This window comes from Protopterus annectens, chromosome 15.part0, assembly GCF_019279795.1.
Source record: "Protopterus annectens isolate FY-2018-M chromosome 15.part0, PAN1.0, whole genome shotgun sequence".
NCBI classification, from domain to species: Eukaryota; Metazoa; Chordata; order Ceratodontiformes; family Protopteridae; genus Protopterus; species Protopterus annectens.
In genome coordinates, this window is record NC_056749.1 from 140,028,033 (window position 1) to 140,050,058 (window position 22,026).

Here is a 22,026-nt window from a genome sequence, read left to right on the forward strand (position 1 = left end):
GTTGTATCTTAGAAACTCTTAGTTAACAGGTTATTCTGTCTTCCCATTCTCACTTGTGGTCATGAGCTTTGGCCAGTGACTGAAAGGAGAAAATCATGGACACAGGTGGCAGGTTTCCTTCAGAGAACAGCTGGGCCACTGTGATACTACAAGAAGCTCTAGTGTGGGGGACAAGTAATCACAGTTATAGCTCCTTCATATTGGGTGGGGTCACTTTAGGTGGTTTGTAAACCTTGTGAGGATACCTCTTGGGCAGCGCCTACAGGAAGTATACCAGTCTGAGTAAACTGGGAGGAGGCCAAGGGACAAGCCCATGATGATGATTATGTGTATGAGGGTATATTTCATTTTCAGTCTTATGTGAAGGTACCCCTTGATTTTACAGAAACAGCTAACAACTCATCCTGGACACACACAACATTGGTCCACCTTCCAGAACTTGCCTCCACTGTGATCCATCACCTCAGGGATGATGCTGGCACTGAATTTCTGTTCCTCGCCATCAAAGTAACAATTTTCAATAGTGTGATCTTATGTCGGTAATGCTCCTTACTGTCAGATGTACTTTCATCTGGTTAGCCATCCATAGCTGTGATAAACGTTTTATTCTGCTGTCAGAGGAGCATGGCACACTGCGTATTCTGTTGCAAACTCTGAGTAATCCTTGTTTCCTTGCATCACAAAATGAGTGTCATTGTACCTCTTTGCTATTCTGATCTTGCTGCTTTTTCACTGGTGTGAAAGGTGTTTTCCTTTTCTTGCGCTTTGTTGAAAGTACCTGTCTATATACAGCTCTGCTGACCATTTTGTGGGACTTGGGAGTAAACTGCCCTTCTAAACTGGATATCAAGTTGTGTGATCGGTGTGGTGTTAAGGAATGAATTGTCTGCTTGAAAATGAATACCCTTTTATATCATGACAACACTGAATTAATCAAAGTCCAGCTTTTGAGAATTTGAAAACTTAATGGTTAACTTTTTTCCCTAAATGTTTTTTTCTCTTTGCTTTCCAGACATCAAGCCTCTCCCTGTCAGCCAGACCCATTCATTCCTCCATCATGGGTGTTATGCAGTGAGGATAAGAGCTGAGCAGGAAGGCTGTTATATGAACAGTCTCAATGGTGCTTTATACCCTGGCTGGCATCCTGGTGCATTATGGCATGGATGGGAGGCAAGTGAAACATGTCACAAGAACCACTGTACCTTTCATGTGTGAGTGCACATTTCCATGCACCAGTGATGAGGAATACCATGTTTGCAGTCTCGGTGGCTAAATGCCCACCTGAGGATCATGCTTGGCATTGCCAACCCTCCTCCAAGAGATTGACATTGGATAGCCATAGTCTGCCCTCTCAACCTTAGACTTTTATGCATGGCCATCCTTTCCAGCTCCAGCAGATGCCCGAGTCATTGGTCAGAGTTGGATCACTTGGGCCATAATTAAGACTCCATCCATCTATACCAGTGTGGCTATAAAACACAGATAACCAGAGTGTTTTCTGAGGCATCTGGTGGATGTAGAAAATGTAACATGTCATGTTTTGTCAAACATGTGAGAATTTTGTAGCTAATTCTGGGGGAGTCTATATTGATCTTACAGTAACGTATGTGTTAGCATATTAAACAAGTACAATGTAGATGACAGAAGAGATCGTAGGTAGTGTTATAGTGGTAGCCATGTTGGCAACATTTGAATGGTTCTTGCATTACTTACTTTACTGCAACTACAGTATCTAAAATGGCATGAAAGCAACACAGACGTTGTGGAAGGCAAGTGTCATCAGTGTAATAAAATTCAATAATTTGTTATATTGCATGATGGTGAGTGATAATAGAGAAAGTTCTTGAAGGTTTAATTTATTTTCCAACTTTCTCAAATCGGTGCATCAGAACTATTAAAATATGTTACTGAGGACAACAGTGTTATAGTACTATTAAAAAAAAAGAAATGAAAAACATTTATTTCAGAAATGCAAATCATGTAATCAGATGTTCACTTGTGATCGCAGTTAGACTTGTCTTAATCACTATGTATAGGCGTTACTGACTGAAAAAGGGGCACTTAGAAAAGTTTTCATAGATTTCGGTTTTGTTATACTACTATACATTTGTCAACCACTCAGTGTAAGATTACCAGTGGCGAGGACAAGGCCGAATAATAACGGAACTGTACTGTCCAGTTTCACTTGGGAAGATTTTACCATCGACTGTGTATTAAGCTTGATGTAGCGTAACTAGCAAAAGGGTATGATAAGGAAATGAGACAGTGTGCTAGACTAACGGAATATTGTAGCAATGTGGGACACTGTAGGGTCAAGGTTTGAGGATTGTGTTCCGCTGCTATTTTGTGTTTGCTAGCGAATGCGTTTAAGGCTGCATATTACTTTCACAGTGGTGAATCCTTTATAACTAGGAAACTTAAGTGGCGTAAGAGAGTTTGTTAGCTGATTCAGTGTATCTTGGGAACATAGTAAATGTACTGTTTCCACTATGTGACCTTCAGTAAGCACATAACGTAGAAGGTTAAGTGGCCCAGAATACAAGGCTAATATTGGGCTGGATGACTTGTTAGGTGTACCAATTTACATGGATAAACACAGGAGGCTATGAAGGGGCTTTTGCAATATTTAAAGAGACAAAATTGCAGTCAGAATTTGATGTAAACTCAGATTCTGCACTGGTTCATCAGGCACAGTAGATGAGCAGTTTGGCTGGAAGGATTTACCACTTTTATTTACAAGAACTTTCATAATAAACCATAACCCAGCAGACATTGCTGTATTTCAAAAATTAATGTTGTATAGTTCGCCATATTTGGCAAACATCAGCACATCACATTCTACAGCCATACTTTTTCTCTGTGTATTTGAATATTTAGTTATTCACATCTTAGCTAAATTCTAGTTATGGTTTATGTAAGCTATCCAGTAAAGATTTTTATGACAACTTCCTTTCATATTATAACCGCATCTGTCTCTCTCTTATCCAGTAATAGTTCTGTTTGCTTAGCTCTAGGCTTAGGTATGCCAGTCAATCCTGCTTAACAATACAGTCTATTCTACTTGCTAAAAGCCAGCAGACTGCACCTAGCAAAATGTACGCAGTGCAATATTAGCTGCCATCATTTAATATTTTTATAGCAGACCTGACAGAGGAGTTGAGCTGTAAGTCGATAAACTATGCATATGATATTAAAATTGCTAGTCCCTGCGCAACATTAAATGGTAATTTCAACCTACAAAACACCCTAGATTCTATTTTCCTACTGGGCAACTGAGTGGAAAATTAAATTTAATCTAGACAAATGTACAGTTTTACATCTTGGCCCCAAAATAGGGAGAATAAATTCTATTTAGGCCGACAGTTATTGAAAAGTATGACTGCAGAAAAGGATTTAGGTATCTTTATTATTAAGGATTTTGATTTCTGTAGGTAGGTATATGAGGCTATAAATAAAGTCAATAGGATTTTTGGACAGTCATAAACAATATTAGAGCTTTGGAGTGAGAAGTCTGCTTGCAGAAGACAGCTGCTGTGTTCTTCCTCATGCAGATTTCTTTTCCTGGTTTTGGTATTCAAATAAAAATGCATGCAAAAATAATTAGATGATTTTATTCTCTGTGTCTGGAAGGAATAAAGTTGCCTGTGTGATGCAGATGTTGAACAGTGGTATATTTGCTTCTAATGTACTATGAACATTAATGAGGTTTGTCTACTTAATGAGTTAAATTCTAAATATAAATACTGCTATTTCTGCTAATGGGCATTATGGCTGACTGCACTGAGTTACATTGTAGCAAAAAGTAGTATGCTGTGAGAAATGTTACTATCTTACATGATCTTCCACCTGATACTAATTATTTACAAACATTCTCAGAGTGAAGTTAATTGAATTGATGAATTGATAAGATTACGAGTTTTGGGCTGAACACTAGATGGCCAGCTTGCTGTTTTCTCATTTCTCTCATTAACTGCACAGGAAGTGTTTTATTCGGTTTAGTTATTTCTATCTACTTCTGCATTGCCTTTTACCACTTAATGCAAGCATAAGATACTGTATCAAACTGCACCATAGAAAACAAGTTTGTTTTTAGTAGAGCAAAGTTTTCAATCACTGTAATACATTATTCGGCTGAACTTTTTAAAGGTAGTACCACTGAAAGTGTACTCTGGCTCTAGTGAAGGTTTATGATTAGTATGATTTCTCAACGGGCATCACAGCACAGTGTACCTGAGTTAAAGAGCACTGGACCCCATTTCTATTTTTCAATCAACCTTGTATTCGCTGTACCACAAAACACAGAAAGATGTAATTGCCTGTATAAGCAAGTAGGTAAAGAGCCTGTGGAGGAACAGAAAAAAATGTTTAATACACACAACAGACTAGGCAAATAGCCATATATTGTGGGAATAATAAAAGCTTATGTTAGCTGGAATGAACAGGTTACAAAGTCATGTGGTATAAAATGGGAAGTGACTGTAGCTCAGTTATATGAAACATATCGGGCATTTGTGTATGTTATTCTTTATGTATTTTACACACACTCACACACACACACACTCTTATTGAGGCGGGATAGATTCCTATATGTTTTATTGTACCTGATCTATAAAAACTCCACAACAGGGTTTAACAAAAATGAACTTGATTAAACCCAATTTGACAACATTGAATCCACCTGATATATATATATATATATATATATATATATATATATATATATAAAAAACATGATTACATTGTATTTTTTCAACACTGAAATGCTGTAGACTACTTTATTTGGGAAATTTTGAGGACAGGCTGTGCCCTGGTAACCCTCATATGGGTGGATTTGCCCTCACAATCCCGTAATGTCATACCAGCATTCACAGTGGAATGCCAGTACTGCATTTTCTATGAGGGCTGGACCATTCCTTATTAGCTTGTTTGTTCTCTCTGTTAGCTTTACCAAAGTGCCTGTTAAATTTGTATCAAATGGTTTAGTACAGTTTTAAGTCCTCAACTTAAAAGTTTCAGGGAATGCCTATGAGAGCAGCCCAGTGTATCAAAGGAGCTCTGCTTATTACAGTTAAAACAGACTCGTAGATGCCTCCTACAATGTAGAGCTGCTAGTGCAGGTCACTTTAAAAGGTGGTATTGCAGTACCCACATAATTGGAGCAGTACTGTTAGATTGTGTTGCTTCATTATTTTGTGTTTTAAGTTATTTCTGGACTACTGTGATTCCACTACAACAATGAGAGCGCCACAGACTATAGTGAGATCTAGCCAGCAGGACAGGAAGAGATCAGCTGGCCATTGTCTCCCTGAATTGTCTGTAGAAGCACTGCCCTCAGTCCTGCTGCTGCTTGAGTACCCCTTCTTTGCTATTTCCTTGATGTTGTGGGTGTATTTGGATTGTACACAAAACACCAACGTTGAGCAAAAAACCTTTAACTGTATCAAAAAGTTGGATTGTAGCCAGTTGTTCAGTGACACCGCCTCTGTATGGAGGCTGCACGTGTCTTCTCCCAAAGCAAGATGGTGTATCTGTGAGCTGCTGGGAACCAGGATTCATTCTTTATACTGTTACATACTGGAGTAACATACTTCTGGGTGCTACCACTGCATGGAGGTCCATTAACCATCCTCCATCCAGTAAGCTTCTGATGACTGAACATCTAGTAAGTGGTCATAGTTGGCAGCTTTGAAAGTAGCACCACTGTAATAATTCATTCTCTTTATTGGTTCGTAGATTAGTACTAGGCTACCAACCTTTGTATGCCGTTTAAGGCCTGGCCAGTTACCCCATGTAAGAATCAAACTCTGCACTGTAAGGGAAACACCTTAAACATCATAGCAACCTCCCACCCTCGTTTCTCTAATCTCTCAGCTCACATCTCTAGCACTCTGACTTACTCCCCTTCAAAATCCAATCTCGCCCACTTTAACTTCACACAGCTGTGATACCACACCTTCATCCTCCATACAGTTTGACATATCCCAATCTACTCTTGATTTTGTTTCTTATACCGCTCTTATTATTCAACAACTCCTAACAATATTCTTATCACAAAGTATCCAGAGCTGGCTAAACAGACATCACTTTATGCACCAAATCTTTGTATCATTTTGCTTCCGTGACATGAAACACCAGCTTTATCTACTTGTAATACCTGTCTAACTGTCCGTTTCCTCCTTAAAGAGTTTTTCTCTAATTTATGTACATATCTATGATTATTTTTGTATGTTACTTGTTCATAAACCAAGTATTTTGTAATGTGTTCATGTGGAGCTGTTTTTCTCCTTGCCTGTGCTGAAAAGGGATTTTGTATAGCCCAGTCAGATTTTCCTGACCAACAAAGGCGATACATAAAAAATGAATACAATAGTGGCCATTATATTCTGTACTAAACTAACAGGGAAGGTGGAGATTTTAATTCATTTCAAACAGCAGAGAAAACTGTGTGGGCTTTCTGCAGTATATGAAAAACACGTTGGGGCAACATAATTTGCTCTTATTTATCATATGTTGATATATTTCTACTTTCAGTAATAAGCTATTAATCATTATGCTCAGACTTGAAGAAACTATCTTAATATGACTGTAGTGTGACAAATGGTATAGTTTTGTTAAATAAAGCCTTCAAGAATCATGTGGCCGTATATATATATATATATATATATATATATATATATATATATGTGTGTGTATATACATACACACACACAGATTTTTGGCTTTCAAGATTTTGAAGTGCACACGCACACATACACACACACATACATACATATATATATATATATATATATATATGTGTGTGTGTGTATATATATATAATATATGTATATGTATGTATATATATATATGTATATGTATGTATATATATATGTATGTATATATATATATATATATATATATATATATATATATATATATATATATATATAGGTCCACGACAGATGAACGAAATGCCGGATCACGGACGACCACACTACTGAGACGACATTGCCGACAGCAGACATCCCCGACAACGGTAAGTCAAGGTATTACGGAACGGAACACATTTCTGTTGTAATACACACAAACACATTAAAATGTGTATAGCAGGGGGCAAGCCCCCCTACTTAAATATACCAACTCCAAGATCGCACTACAGTGAAGGAATGGGACTAACTCCCATTCTGCACTACTCACCCTTGTCAGGGATGTCTGCTGTTGGCGATGTGGTCGTCTATGATCCGGCGTTTCATTCATCTGTCGTGAACCCATATATATATTTATGGGTTCACTTCAAAATCTTGAAAGCCCAAAATCCGTGTGTGTGCATGTATATACATATACATATACATATATATTTATATATATATATATATATATATAGGGTCAATATTACATTGTCGAAGTTTCAAAACTTCGAATCTGATATGGTTGACACCATATAATCGAAATCTTGAAACATCAAAAATGTAATAAAACACAACAACCTACAAAAAACATTTAAATGCTCTAAGCCGGGGGGGCAAGCACCCCCACACCCCCGCTACTTAAATATACCAACTCCGAGATCACACTACAGTGCAGAAAAGGGAAATCTTCCCTTTCCACACTGTACAGAGATCTCAGTTAAAAGATTAGTAGTTTCAAGACTTCGATAATATGGTGTCGACCATATCAAATTCGAAGTTTTGAAACTTCGATCTTCTGATATAGACCCTATATATGTATGTACATGTATGGGTTCACTTCAAAATCTTGAAAGCCCAAAGTCTTGAATCCCAAAAGACTGAGACCAAAATTTTGAAAACTGAAAATAGTGAAAACTCAAAATACTGAATCTCATAATATTGAAAAAACACAGGACACCAACACTTACTACTGCATATTCCAGCACAAGTACATACAGAAATAAATAAAAGACGAGCCATATTACTCTTCTCCAATTATAAGCAGGGGGAAAGCCCTCCTTCACCCCCGCACACCCCCTGCTGCTTAAATATACCAACTCCGAGATCACACTTCACTACTCTAATATGAGTTATGTTGTATAGTAAATTAGAAGGGAACATGACTAAGGTTACAACAGGCAGTCATGAAGCATGTAATGGTATGTTTGCCATTTTGTTCTGTGGAGTGTGATGTCGGAGTTGATATATTTAAGTAGCAGGGGGTGTGGGGGGTGCAAGAGGGCTTGCCCCCCTGCTTATAGCTGCAGAAAATTACAATGTTTCTGTATGTACTTGTGCTGGAATATAGCAAGTGTTGGTGTCCTATGCTTTTTTCGATATTATGAGATTCAGTATTTTGAACTTTCAAGATTTTGGTCTCAGTCTTTTAGGATTCAGGATTTTGGGCTTTCAAGATTTTGAAGTGAACCTGTGTGTGTCTGTGTCTGTGTGTGTGTGTGCGCGTGTCTGTGTGTATGTATGTATATATATATATATATATATATATATATATATATATATGGCTCTAGGTCAGAAGATAGAGTTTTCAGAAACTCAAAATTCACACAGCTGAGACCATATGATCAAGTTTCCAAAAACTCGAACTTAAAAAAAAGAAAAAAAACACAAACATCTACCTTTTTTTACCAGATCACACTACTGTTGGTAAAAGGGTAAGTTTCCCGATCCTCACTGTACCACAATCTCCATTTAAAAGCATTGGGTTTTCAAAAACTTGATCATATGGTCTCGACCATGTGAATTTTGAGTTTGTGAAAAGTTGATCATCTGATAGGGAGATATGCGTATACATATATATATATATATATGCATATACATATATATATATATATATATATATATATATATATATATATACATACACACACACAGTGCAATGAAAAAGTATTTGCCCCTTCCTAATTTCTTATTTTTTTGCATGTTTGTCACACTTATAAATGTTTCAGCTCATCAAACAAATGTAAATATTAGACAAAGATAACTCAAGTAAACACAAAATGCATTTTTTAAGTGATGATTTTATTAAGGAAAAAGAACTATCCAAACCTACATGGCCATATGTGAAAAAGTAATTGCCCCCTAAATCTTATAACTGGTTGTGCCACCCTTAGCAGCAGCAACTGCAGTCAAGCATTTGTGATAACTGGCAATGAGTCTTTCACATCACTGTTGAGGAATTTTAGCCCACTCTTCTTTGCAGAATTGTTTTAATTTAGCCATATTGGAGGGTTTCCGAGCATGAACCGCCTTTTTAAGGTCATGCCACAGCATCTCAATGGATTCAAGTCCGGACTTTGACTAGGCCACTCCAAAACCTTCGTTTTGTTTTTTTAAGCCATTCAGAGGTGGATTTGCTGGTGTGTTTTGGATCATTGTCCTGCTGCAGAACCCAAGTGCGCTTCAGCTTGAGGTCACAAACTCATGGCCGGACATTCTCCTTCAGGATGTTTTGGCAGAGAGCAGAATTCATGGTTCCATCAATCACAGCAAGTCGTCCAGGTCCAGAAGCAGCAAAGCAGCCCCAGACCCTCGCAGTACCACCACCATGTTTGACTGTTGGCATGATGTTCTTTTTCTGAAATGCTGTGTTACTTTTACGCCATATTTAACGGGACGCACTCCTCCCAAAAAGTTCAACTTTAGTTTTGTTAGTCCACAGAATATTTTCCCAAAAGTCTTTGGTATCATCAAGATGTTTTTTGGCAAAAGTGAGATGAGCCTTTATGTTCTTTTTGGTCAGCAAGGCTTTCACCTTGGAACTCTGCCATGCATGCCATTTTTGCCCAGTTGCTTTCTTATGGTTGAGTCTTGAACACTGACCATAACTGAGAAAAGTGAAGCCTGCAGTTCTTTAGATGTTGTTCTGGGTTCTTTTTGACTTCTTGGATGAGTCGTTGCTGTGCTCTTGGGGTAAGTTTTGTAGGCTGGCCACTCTTGGGAAGGTTCACCACTGTTCCATGTTTTCTCCATTTGTTGATAATGGCTCTCACCATGGTTTGCTGGAGTCCCAAAGCTTTAGCAATGACTTTGTAACCTTTTCCAGACAGATAGATGTTGATTACTTTGTTTCTCATCTGTTCCGGAATTTCTTTAGATCGCTGTGAATTTCTTTAGATTGCGGCATTATGTCTTCCTTTTTGGGATCTTTTGGCCTACTTCACTTTATCTGACAGGTTCTATTTAAGTGATCTCTTGATTCAACAGGTCTGGCAGTAATCAGGTCTGGGTGTGGCTAGTGAAATTGAACTCAGCTTTCCCAAGAATGTGATTAACCACAGTTACTTCATGATTTAACAAGGGGGCAATTACTTTTTCACATAGGGCCATGTAGGTTTGGATATTTTTTTTTCTTAATAAATAAAAATTATCACTTAAAACTGCATTTTGTGTTTACTTGGGTTATCTTTGTCTAATGTTTAAATTTGTTTGATGATCTGAAATATTTAAGTGCGACAAACATGCAAAAAAATAAGAAATCAGGAAGGGGCAAATACTTTTTCAATGCACTGTGTATGTATGTATATATATATATATATATATATATATGTATACATATATACATATATATATATATATATATATATATATATTATACACACACACACACACATATGTATAGCTTTACTATTAAAATTTAGATTGGCACTTACACAAAGCTTGAAAAGCTGAAAGGCTGTTTTCGAGTTTTCGTAATGCCGATCTGGAAAATTATGTACTCCAGATTAACAAATGTAAAGTATGTTCTGATAACAGATGGAAATGTACCCTTTTCCCACTGTAGTGCAATCTTGGAGTTGGAATATATAATATGTAGGAGGTGTGGATGGAGCAGCCCCTCCCACATGGGAGTTGCAGAGGGGCTTGCACCCCTGCAAAAATGTTACTGGTAACACGGACTTTCGACACTGAAACTTCTGGTGTTCAAATGTCAATTCCATGGTACCATTTCTGAAATTTTGTTAATTTGTTATTATCAATTTTAGCAAACTGGTTCGATCAAAAGGTGGAAAATTATTATGATTTTTCCACATTTTGATAATAAACATATATGTATTTGCATGTGCATACACACCCACACACACACCATTTAAGGAAAACAAATACCAGTAATAGAAAACTGTATGGTTTATAATGCAAAACAAGGGTTAACAAAAGTTTCTAGCATGCACATTCAATATAGTCTCATGTAGCTAGGTTACAGTCTCTGTCTCCCCCCAAGACTCTTAGTAACTTTCTCTTCTGGATTCCTATAAAAATAATGTCTTGTCACTGGGCATATTCATGTTGTCTTGCATTAACTTCTTCTATCCCTAACCTCTAACATATAGGGTGCAACAGGGTTCTAAATGTTATTTAAATTAGGGGTGTCAATTTCTACTCTCTGTTTAATGATGCATACCTGTAAAGGCACTGGATTTGCATATCTGTGCCCGCCTTTCCCTCATGTCTCTACAGTGGCTCTCTAAACAAATTTGTCTCATATTTAGAATGTATTCATATCTGGATGATTGTTAATTATTTCAAGCTGAAAACTAGCAAGAGTGTTATAACCATCCATGTTGCCATGCATAACTCTTTGCCCCAGTTTTAATGTCATGCGTTATTTACAGTGGCAGTAGTTTAGAGTGTGTTTGTGTGGTGAATAATCTTGGTGTGGTATCCGATGATGTGTTACATTTAAGGACCAGGTTTCACCAGCCACCAAATCATTTTGCTACCATCTAAAAAGCATCTAATTGTTTAAGCCATGTTGTTCTTTGCGCATGATCGCTCATACTTTGTTCTTCCCATGCTTCGACTACTGCTTCCAGATACTGAGCTTGACCGATTACAACTGGTGCATAACTTTGCTGCTTGCTTACTAAATGGGGGTACCCAGATTTCATCAAATTGCACTGGTGCTGCAGAGACTGCATTGATGCCTGTTCAGGCTCACTGTAATTATATAACTCTTGTCTTTATCTGGCTGTCCAGGATGGGTCTGTATTAGATAATCGAACTTTCAAACGTGTCATATGGTTGACACCATATGATCGAACTTTTAAAAGTTCGAAAATATAATAATAAAAAAAAAAAAAAAACTACACAAATAACCTACCTGAACATTTTACACTGGGGGCAACCCCCTGTGCACCCCCCTTCCCCCACTCTTTAAATATACCAACTCTGAGATCGCACTACAGTGCAGAAAAGGGAAATCTTCCCATTCTGTGCTGTGCAGAAATCTCCGTTAAAACGTTTGAACTTTTAAAAATTCGATCATATGGTGTTGACCATATGACAGTCCAACTTTTGAAAGTTCGATCATCCAATATAGACCTGTCCAGGACATAGGTCCCCCTTATCTCAAGGAACTTATGAGCTGGTACTGGACTGTGTACATGTTGCATTCCTTTTCCCGTGGAATACTTGAGGGTCCCAGGGTCAGCCAGGGTACCTTAGTGGTTCAGTGCGTGTCATATGCCATGTTGGTTGTATCTCCTGCCCAACTGGCTTAGTTTAATCCCATTGCTTAATAGTTTCAGGAGCTCCTTATTCCAAACTCATCTGTGAGACCCTTTATATGAGATGGTCTGTTTTCATTCTTGTATGCATTGTTAGTTTATTTATTTCTTTTTTTGCAATAGTACTTAGATTTAAGCACTGAAACTTGATTTTAAACATCCTCTTGCTGTTTCTCTTTCAGAGCTGCAGATTCCTAGAAACATAGTTACGGTGGGGTGAAGGGCGCAGCTGTCTTTGGTGCAAAGTTTTAGCAGATGCTGGAATTGCATTTTGTGGTATGAACTTTATTGATCAGTGTGAAGCACGACTTGTCGCAGCAGTTTTGCTACAGTTTGACATTTAAGAGCTGTTTTTCTTCAAGGAGTGAAGATAGAAAGACTTGGCTTTTTCCCCTTTTCCTTAACTTAAAGTTGAGAGGGATCACCAGAATGTAAGATGGCAGCAGGTTCCACAATAACTGGATCCACGTCTGCTCATTCTGACATCAAATCCCACTCCAGGAAGGGCAAACAGCATACAGCACACTTTTGCAGCAGGTTTCTTCCACTCACTTTTTATCTGGCTTTAATAGTTTCATTAACTAAACCTAGTCTAGCTAATGCAACCAAGATTCTTTTTCATCTTTAAAAACATGCTCACAATGAAAATTAAGCATTCTTATGTAATGGGACAGTGTTTCATTTACAGCAGATTCTCATCAGCAGTTCGGGGGTCCTTATCAGAAGCTCAAGTTTTTTGAAACTCGAAATTGATGTGGTCGAGACCATATGATTGATTTTCCAAAAACCCAAAGCTTTTGAATGGAGATCATGGTACAGTGAGGATTGAGGAATTTGCTCTTTTCCCCAGTGTAGTATGATCTTGGAGTTGGTATATATAATGTTTAGGGGATGAGGAGTGCATAGGGGCTTTCCCCCTCCAAAAACTAGAAAAAAGGTCGATTTTTTTTTTCTTAAATTTCAAGTTTTCAGAAACTCAGTCATGTCATCTTGACAGTATGAATTTCGAGTTGGTGAAAACTATAGTTTCTGACATAGACACCAGTTCTGTATGCACCGTTTCATCCCTGTTGACCATCTATTGGGTCACTTGTATTTTACATTTGACAAGGTATGCCATTTTATACTGCAAAGAAACCCCCAGGTAGAAGCCATCAGTTTTATGCCCTCAGTAGGCCATCCACGTTGCGCTGGATGGAGCCAGGCTATTGTCATTGTTTAAAAGACCTCAGTATTCTTTTCAATTTTTTTTCTAGAATGTTCTCAGTTCCAGGCTTTGGACAACTGCCTAAGCCTGTAATGCTATCCATCCTATTAAAATCACTGCAGTTGTTTCGCTCATTTTTAAGGCTAAAACCATGGGACTGTTGCGTTAACTTTTTGTATCCTGTGGGAATATATTTTAAGCCATTTCTTTACTACTTCCTGTGGAACTTGTCATCCTTGAGTTTCTTTCCCATTGGAATTGTAAGGAAAATCAAGGATAGCTGTACATTTTTTTCTAAAAACTAGTATGTGCTTTATCCTTTGATGTAGGATTTTGTAGTACTTTTTGTTTACAATGAATTATCAAACATTTAATATTCTCTTGTTTTGTTCTGTGTACTCTGCAGTGTAGGTTTCTCTGACAATTTTGTCTGATCCAGAAACAGCACGTCTCCATTGTCATTCTGAAAGCTTTATTGTGAATATTTTGCTAATACTGACTACTGTGGAAGTGTTGCTAAGTAAAACTTAAGCCGCCCCAGTGGTGTAGGTGTGATCTTGCGTAATAGGAATATGTTACCTCCTGAACATGCCCCTCAGTTTCTCTATGTATGACATCACTTTCACATTCTGTGTAATATTTTGTGATAGCAGTTTGTGATGCAACGTGTGATTTGTCCTCGCTGGACAAATGCTTCATTTAGAGAAAAAGCAATTGATCTTTTAAGTTAAGACAAGCTGCAACATGAGTGAATGCACTGAATGATAAGGTTCTCAAACTGCCAACCTGATGGACACACACAAATAGAAAAAAATTAAAATGCCTCTCTTACAGAGAATTAACTGTTCTGTTTTTGACTTCAGTCTTAATGAGTTGCAGCAATTGGATGGATTGCTGAAGTCTGTGCAGCTATTAGCAAAGTCATGAATGCACACTTTTTATTGCCTTTACATTTTAAATAAAACATATGTGTGTCATTAAATAACCTTATTTTTATCAGCATATCAGTACATATGTACTTTATATTATACTCATAAACATGTTGTGTTGTCTTCTAGATGGGGTGTGTGTAATCTGTTTATACAATAGTAAGCATTTTGTGATTCATATACCCAAGTCATCCTACAGGGTCCTGACTCACAGCAGCATCATTCCTGGATCATGCACCTTGTGCTTAGCTTTTCTGTCACTTCATGTTTTGACATGCACAGTTTCCCTCACAGCATCATTCCTGGATCAAGCACCTTGTGCTTAGCTTTTCTGTCACTTCATGTTTTGACATGCGCAGTTTCCCTCACAGCATCATTCCTGGATCATGCACCTTGTGCTTAGCTTTTCTGTCACTTCATGTTTTGACATGCGCAGTTTCCCTCACAGCATCATTCCTGGATCAAGCACCTTGTGCTTAGCTTTTCTGTCACTTCATGTTTTGACATGCACAGTTTCCCTCACAGCATCATTCCTGGATCATGCACCTTGTGCTTAGCTTTTCTGTCACTTCATGTTTTGACATGCAGTTTCCCTCACAGCATCATTCCTGGATCATGCACCTTGTGCTTAGCTTTTCTGTCACTTCATGTTTTGACATGCACAGTTTCCCTCACAGCATCATTCCTGGATCAAGCACCTTGTGCTTAGCTTTTCTGTCACTTCATGTTTTGACATGCGCAGTTTCCCTCACAGCATCATTCCTGGATCATGCACCTTGTGCTTAGCTTTTCTGTCACTTCATGTTTTGACATGCGCAGTTTCCCTCACAGCATCATTCCTGGATCAAGCACCTTGTGCTTAGCTTTTCTGTCACTTCATGTTTTGACATGCACAGTTTCCCTCACAGCATCATTCCTGGATCATGCACCTTGTGCTTAGCTTTTCTGTCACTTCATGTTTTGACATGCGCAGTTTCCCTCACAGCATCATTCCTGGATCATGCACCTTGTGCTTAGCTTTTCTGTCACTTCATGTTTTGACATGCACAGTTTCCCTCACAGCATCATTCCTGGATCAAGCACCTTGTGCTTAGCTTTTCTGTGACGTCATGTTTTGACATGCGCAGTTTCCCTCACAGCATCATTCCTGGATCATGCACCTTGTGCTTAGCTTTTCTGTCACGTCATGTTTTGACATGCGCAGTTTCCCTCACAGCATCATTCCTGGATCAAGCACCTTGTGCTTAGCTTTTCTGTCACTTCATGTTTTGACATGCACAGTTTCCCTCACAGCATCATTCCTGGATCATGCACCTTGTGCTTAGCTTTTCTGTCACTTCATGTTTTGACATGCACAGTTTCCTGCGTTTGCTGCTTCATAACCCTCTTATTACCCTGTGGGACTGAGGTGTATTGGTTCCCACATCTTTCTGTCACAGACTTTAATCTACAAAATTTGCAGCAGGATGTATATTGTACACTGAAGCTGTTTGATCTAGTGAGAAAGTGTCATGGATTATTCAGGGAAAGAACAGGAAGATGTGGCAGATGAATTAGACCAACTGATGAATGGCTGCCTGTTCGATGCAGTTACATAGTTAACATCATGAGTAAAGAAAGGACAGTCACCGGTAACAGAAAGTGTCATATCATCCACTGTTCAGATTTTTTGGACTGTTCCTCGTAAAAGTTGTGATTTTCTAGCAAGTCACTGAGGATTTAAGTCACAATATAATGACATAGGTTTGAGTTTCTGACTTCATATCCTTCATAAAATGCACGCTAACTCAAAAAACCTTTTATTCTAGCAACTTTGAGTTTCTAAGCGCAATATTTAAAAGCTACCCTTATTTTGGGGCTTTTGTCCCCCCCCCCCCCCATTATTTTATACTTTGTCCAGATTTCTTTTCTAAGATTTTGAGAGGTATGGAAAGTGAATAAGAGAGAAACTCCAAAATTTTGGGACACTGCTGTTTTTTGTTTTCTTGCCAAGATAATGTCAATGATACTTTAAAAACAAAATACTTGTAAAGCAACAACCTTATATGTTTGTACGTATGAGGATATACTCACAATGCCCTATTTATATGTGGAACTTTGTGCCATTGTGTGAGTTAAGTGCCTTAGTGAGGTGGGTAGTTGTAGAAAGGAAAATATTAATTCGCCAAACTACTACATGGAGTTCAGTGCTCAATAGGGTATCCCTTACTTGACTGCATTTTTGATGAAGAGATTTCCAATCTCTTGTGTAAATGATGCAAATGTTTGGAATGGCATGCTTGAGTTTGATGATTTGCCTGACATGAACTAGAGTGGTACACTGTTGTAGGACTTATGTGGCCATCCCAGATTATCCATTACAAAAAAAAAAAAAAACTGCATGAGCATTTAGTGCATAAGCATTCTTGGTATGAGAGCCCCTTCGCTTACAGGTCAAGGATTACCCTTCTAGTCATGCTTTGACAATGTGAGGTTTTGCCAGCTATGCCTGGAGAAGTAGGGCCATGAATGTGTAACATATACCAGCTGAAATTACGTAAAGCATTACATGTCGTTTGTAGGTTAAACTGATTTGTACAGATGTTTTGTTGAAAAATGTATTTGTAAAGCTGCTTGCATTAAAAGTGAACCAGCAGTGTGTCCTGCTGGACAGAAACAAAAACGCATTTCTATATCAGACTGTATTATAACTATTGAAATTAATATTGTAACAGAGGATACTGGAAGAGAAGAGGTCAAGCTCAGCACCAGCTCACTTGGAAAAATAGTATGAAATTAAATTACTTAATTTGGGCTGTAAAGTTGGTATCTTACAGTTATGATTTTAGCCAGAGATGAAATGTCTATGCCAGAGAATGCTTTATTGGCTCCTGTAGGAAGAGTGGAAGTTTTTTATTGTTTTAGGGCTTCCAGAAGCTACAACAGATCTTAGCAAAGCTCTATGTGTGTGTATTATTGACAGACGTGTGAGAGATTCTGGGTCATTTTCTAGAAAGGGGGAAGTATGGGAACCAGAATCTGATGACCAGATATATGTGATGTCATTCTGTAATCCAGGTCCGTGTTTTAATACTAGATGAGACTTGAAGTCTCTGAGCATTCTAATTTTGAAACCTGACAGAAGTATCCCTTACTTACTTCATCTTGCCTTGTTCTAGTAAGTAACCAGAAAATAGTAATTCTTTAGATCAGTCAGGAAAATGTACTGAGATTAGTTAAGTACTGCTTTTCTATATCTTTGTGTAAGTATTCATTTGTGTTGTTTTAATATTTCCCGTGAATGAAACTCTGGTGTTTATTGTAAACAGATATTTAGTATTTTCATTTTATTATTATTTATCATTAAATATATTTAAACTTTTTAATGTGGCTGGTCCTTTAGAGAATATTATTTAGTGGTACTGTGGCCACTCCTGAAAGCCTTACTCCATTGGTCAAAACACTAATATTTGTATTCGTATTAATTTCACTCAGTATAATTGGGTACCCTTATAAGAGCCTTATAGTAGTTAGCTTTGGAGTGTCTGGTGACAGTAACAACCTTATAGTCTGGGCAGTAGGGGACATAGCTAGAAAATCTGTGCCAACCTTTCCCAGGTGTGTGTGTGTGTGTGTGTGTGTGTGTGTGTGTGTGTGTGTGTACATGCAAATCAAATCTCACTGTGTGTGTCAGCTACTTGGAGCAGGGACATGAAGCACTGATTTCACAGAGAGGGTACTGGAGGACTTGGTTTGGATACTTGACTGAGGATTCAACTCTACAGCTGTGCCAGTGAGGAGTCTTATTGGGGACCTGGAGGGAAACAGATAGAGAAGTCTAGACCCTGGACTGTGTGTGTGTTCTTAAGGGAAATTGTGCTTGGTGCAGACCGCTGCATCTGGAAATACTGTGTTTGACTGTTTTTGCTCCAAGTGAACATCCCTCTCCAGTGTCAGTGAGGATTCGGGCTCCTTGATTACTTGTCACACATACCATCAGACCTAAGACTCTGTTTTGAGAATTTTGATAGAGTGGAACTGACTGGTCAAGTGATCACCACTTGGTAGTATCATAGGTCAGATAGCCAATGGTGGTAGTTGAATAAAAATCTGGTTGGTGCTTTACATGGCTGAAACTCTAAGGGGTCAGTAGTAGTGAATGAAGCCAACAGTTTAAAGAAAGAGGCTTTCCATGCTTAACCGTGAAGGGCTGAGGGTTCTCCAGATTTTACTAAAAATAACAAGAAAGCAAAACTTCAGCTAGAGTGAAGCCCCTGATGTAGGAGTAGTTTGAGAATGTCATGGGTGAATGACTGTTAGATGGAGCCCAAGAAGTTCCAGCAAACTATCCATTGACCTGGGAATAGGGGTAGAACACTGTCCTGCAAGGGTGGAGCTATATTAAACTCCGTTTGGACACACTATTAGGAGATGGGTGAACATTCTGAGGAACTTCTGAATCTAGTAGACATGTCCTACTGTGGAATGCTGCACTAGTGTAAAGTGTCAGGATTTAATCCATTTATTTATATGTGGTTGCTATGGTGATTTTGTAGTACCACTGTAAAGTGCTGATAGGAGTGGTTGAATGTTTTGATTAGTTAACTTTTTAAAGATTTCTTGGTAGCTATAGCACCTTTGGCTTGTCTGAAGACACTCTGAAAGTGCTGCATGAGAAATACAGACCATTTGTTCTAAGCGAGAAAAACTATGGAGGAAAAAACTCTTCATTATTTCTGTGTTAGTGTAGGTTCTGAAAATGTGACTTCCAACAGCATACCCGAGGTAGAGTCAAGTGCACTATAACTGCTAATCGGTTCTTTATAATACGGTTAGTAATATAGATAAGGGACTTCGTTAGTGTTGCGTGCCTTGACTTCTCATATGCATTTGTCAATATGAACCATGTGCTTTTTGTTAATAAGTAACTAAACCTTGTTGACAAAGGTAGAAGCCTCTAATTTCATGATATTAGATTAAAGTGCTACATAGAAGGGAGTGTTGCATTCAAGTCTGTGGTCATTGAAGCAGCTGGCATAAGGTCTATAGGGCTGTGTTTTGAGATATTACTTGTTTAACATGTACCTGGTATTCCGTGGTGGTACAGGGTAGCGTTGTTACCTCACAGAAAGAGGTTCTCCCATTTGATTCTCGGCTTGGGAGTGCCTTCTGTGTGGAGTCTGCATGTCTTCCCCATGGTTTGGTAGTGTTCAAAAGACATGCGTGCGTAAATGGGCATGCCTTTGTTGAAGGTTGGGCGTCGAGCTGGCACCTCAGCGTTTCGTAAAAATCTACTGCCAATCATTAGTGGACCGGAGTAACGCTGTGGTGACCCCTAACCAGGAAAAGCCGAAAGACAAACAACAGCAACTTGTTTAACATGTACCTACCTGATACTGATATGGAGAAATTAGTATTTCTGCATAATCTGTACCAGTGATGCAGGAAAAAACTGGGAAAGTCCTTTGTCTTATGATGGTGCTTATTTTCAGGAAACATTAAACAAGATAATCTTATGGGCACAAACAGATTGTATGGCCCTGTATGTTAAGACAACGGTACATGGAGTATCTTTCCAAGTCTAATTTCTGTGTATTGTGCCCAGTGGTACTAGGGATCAGTCCTGCACCCCATGACCGCGATCTGGATAATGTAGTTATCGAAGAATGAATGAGTGTATGGTAAGAAATTAAATGCATGTCATTTATTTATTAGCATTATTTTACTGTGAAAGTCCAACTGAGCAGTGCCCTTTTTCACTGGAGCCCTGGCGAGAAAAGCTCCATTATACAGACATCACGGACAACATTTGCATGGTTTCATCATTTAAAGTCCGTTTTATTCAAGGGCAACAGTTCCATTATTTAGACATCCTTGTCATCAGCTACATCATTAACAAACAGTCTTGATTAAAAATAAGTTACACGGGTTGTATATGAATATTTTTTAAAATACAGAGAGGTATATGCAGTGTAATATCAGTATACACAGACTGACAGGTTTTATGTAAGAGTATTTCTTACTGTAAAGTCTTTGTTCAAATTCTAAGACCTAGTCTGATACGGTAGAGTTGGTGCAACCCAACAAAAGAAAAGGAGGAGAGGCACAAGCAAGATAAAGGAAGGAAATGGGAGGACAGAGGACAGTGTAGTTTTTGTAATAGTATATTCAAGTTTACGCACTAATTCATATGGATAGATTAGTACCAGTTAACCAGGGCCGGTGCAGGTGGAGCCATTTATCTGTCCGCTTACATTTCTTTTGGCATTTAAAGTCATTCAGATTGCAGACTCCTCTCATGTGGCAAGGGGTTGTATTCCAACTTTTAGCAATGTAGTGTGAATGCAGGGAGTAACCTGCATTCTTAGGTGTAGTTATGGAGGGAAATGACTTGTCAGTGGAGCACAGAGGTCTCGTTGCAGTGTGAGGTTGAATTAATGGAGTGAAGAGAGAGGAATTTCTCAGGGTTTTCCAGTAGTAATTAACCAAGAGTACAATAGAGAATTAGCAGTGAAAATCATGTGGGAAACACCATTCCGACAAATCAGTTCCCTCTACTTTGACAGAATCTTAAGTGTGTGATGGATATGTATGAGTGAGGTGCCATACACTTCACACTGTGCTGTACTGTAATAATGTGCACTATCACAAGATAAATAAATGCATACATGCAATTGCGTGTGTGTGTGTATTTATGTGAATGCATCATATGCATCAATCTGTCTATATGTATATATGGGTCTACTTCTAAATTTCAAACTTTCATAACATCAGATTTCTTATGGTTGAGACCATAAGATCAATGTTTTGAAAGTTCAAAATTTAAATAAAAACTGAATTTTTTTTATTTTCGTTTTTGCAGGGGAGTAAGTGACCCTGCGCCCCCCACACCCCCTGCTATTTAAAAAAATAACTCTGAGCTTGCATCACAGTGAGGAAAATTGTACATAGTACCGTTCTGTGATGTATGGCGATTGCCATTTAAACTGTTCAAACTTTCAAAACGTCAGTCGTAGCGACACAACCATAAGAATGTTTTGAAAGTTAGAAGTAGACATACATATATGTATGTATGTATGTGTATATATATATATATATATATATATATATACATATATATATCTATATCTATATATATATATATATATATCTATATATATATATATATCTATATCTATATATATATATATATATATATATATATATACATATATACATATATATATATATGTATATATATATCTATGTGTGTGTGTGTGTGTGTAGATATATATAGGGAGAGAGAGATGCGCAAGAACAGTTCATGTCTTCTTTTCTCAAGAATCCTCAACAATGAGGACGACTAAGGCCAAAAGTCTGGGCCAATTTTAGAATTTTATTCTAATTCACTTAAAACGTTATTAGAACGACAGGTTTTGTATCCACACTCATTTTCTGAATAATTTTCTGAAACTTTAATG

At 38.0% G+C, this 22,026-nt stretch overlaps 1 protein-coding gene across 2 annotated transcripts in view; it reads left to right on the forward strand.

Annotated features, from left to right (window-relative positions):
- The window catches only part of DIAPH2 (diaphanous related formin 2), a 5,354,951-nt gene that overhangs the window by 1,552,802 nt on the left and 3,780,123 nt on the right, over window positions 1–22,026 (forward strand). The window lies entirely within an intron of this gene.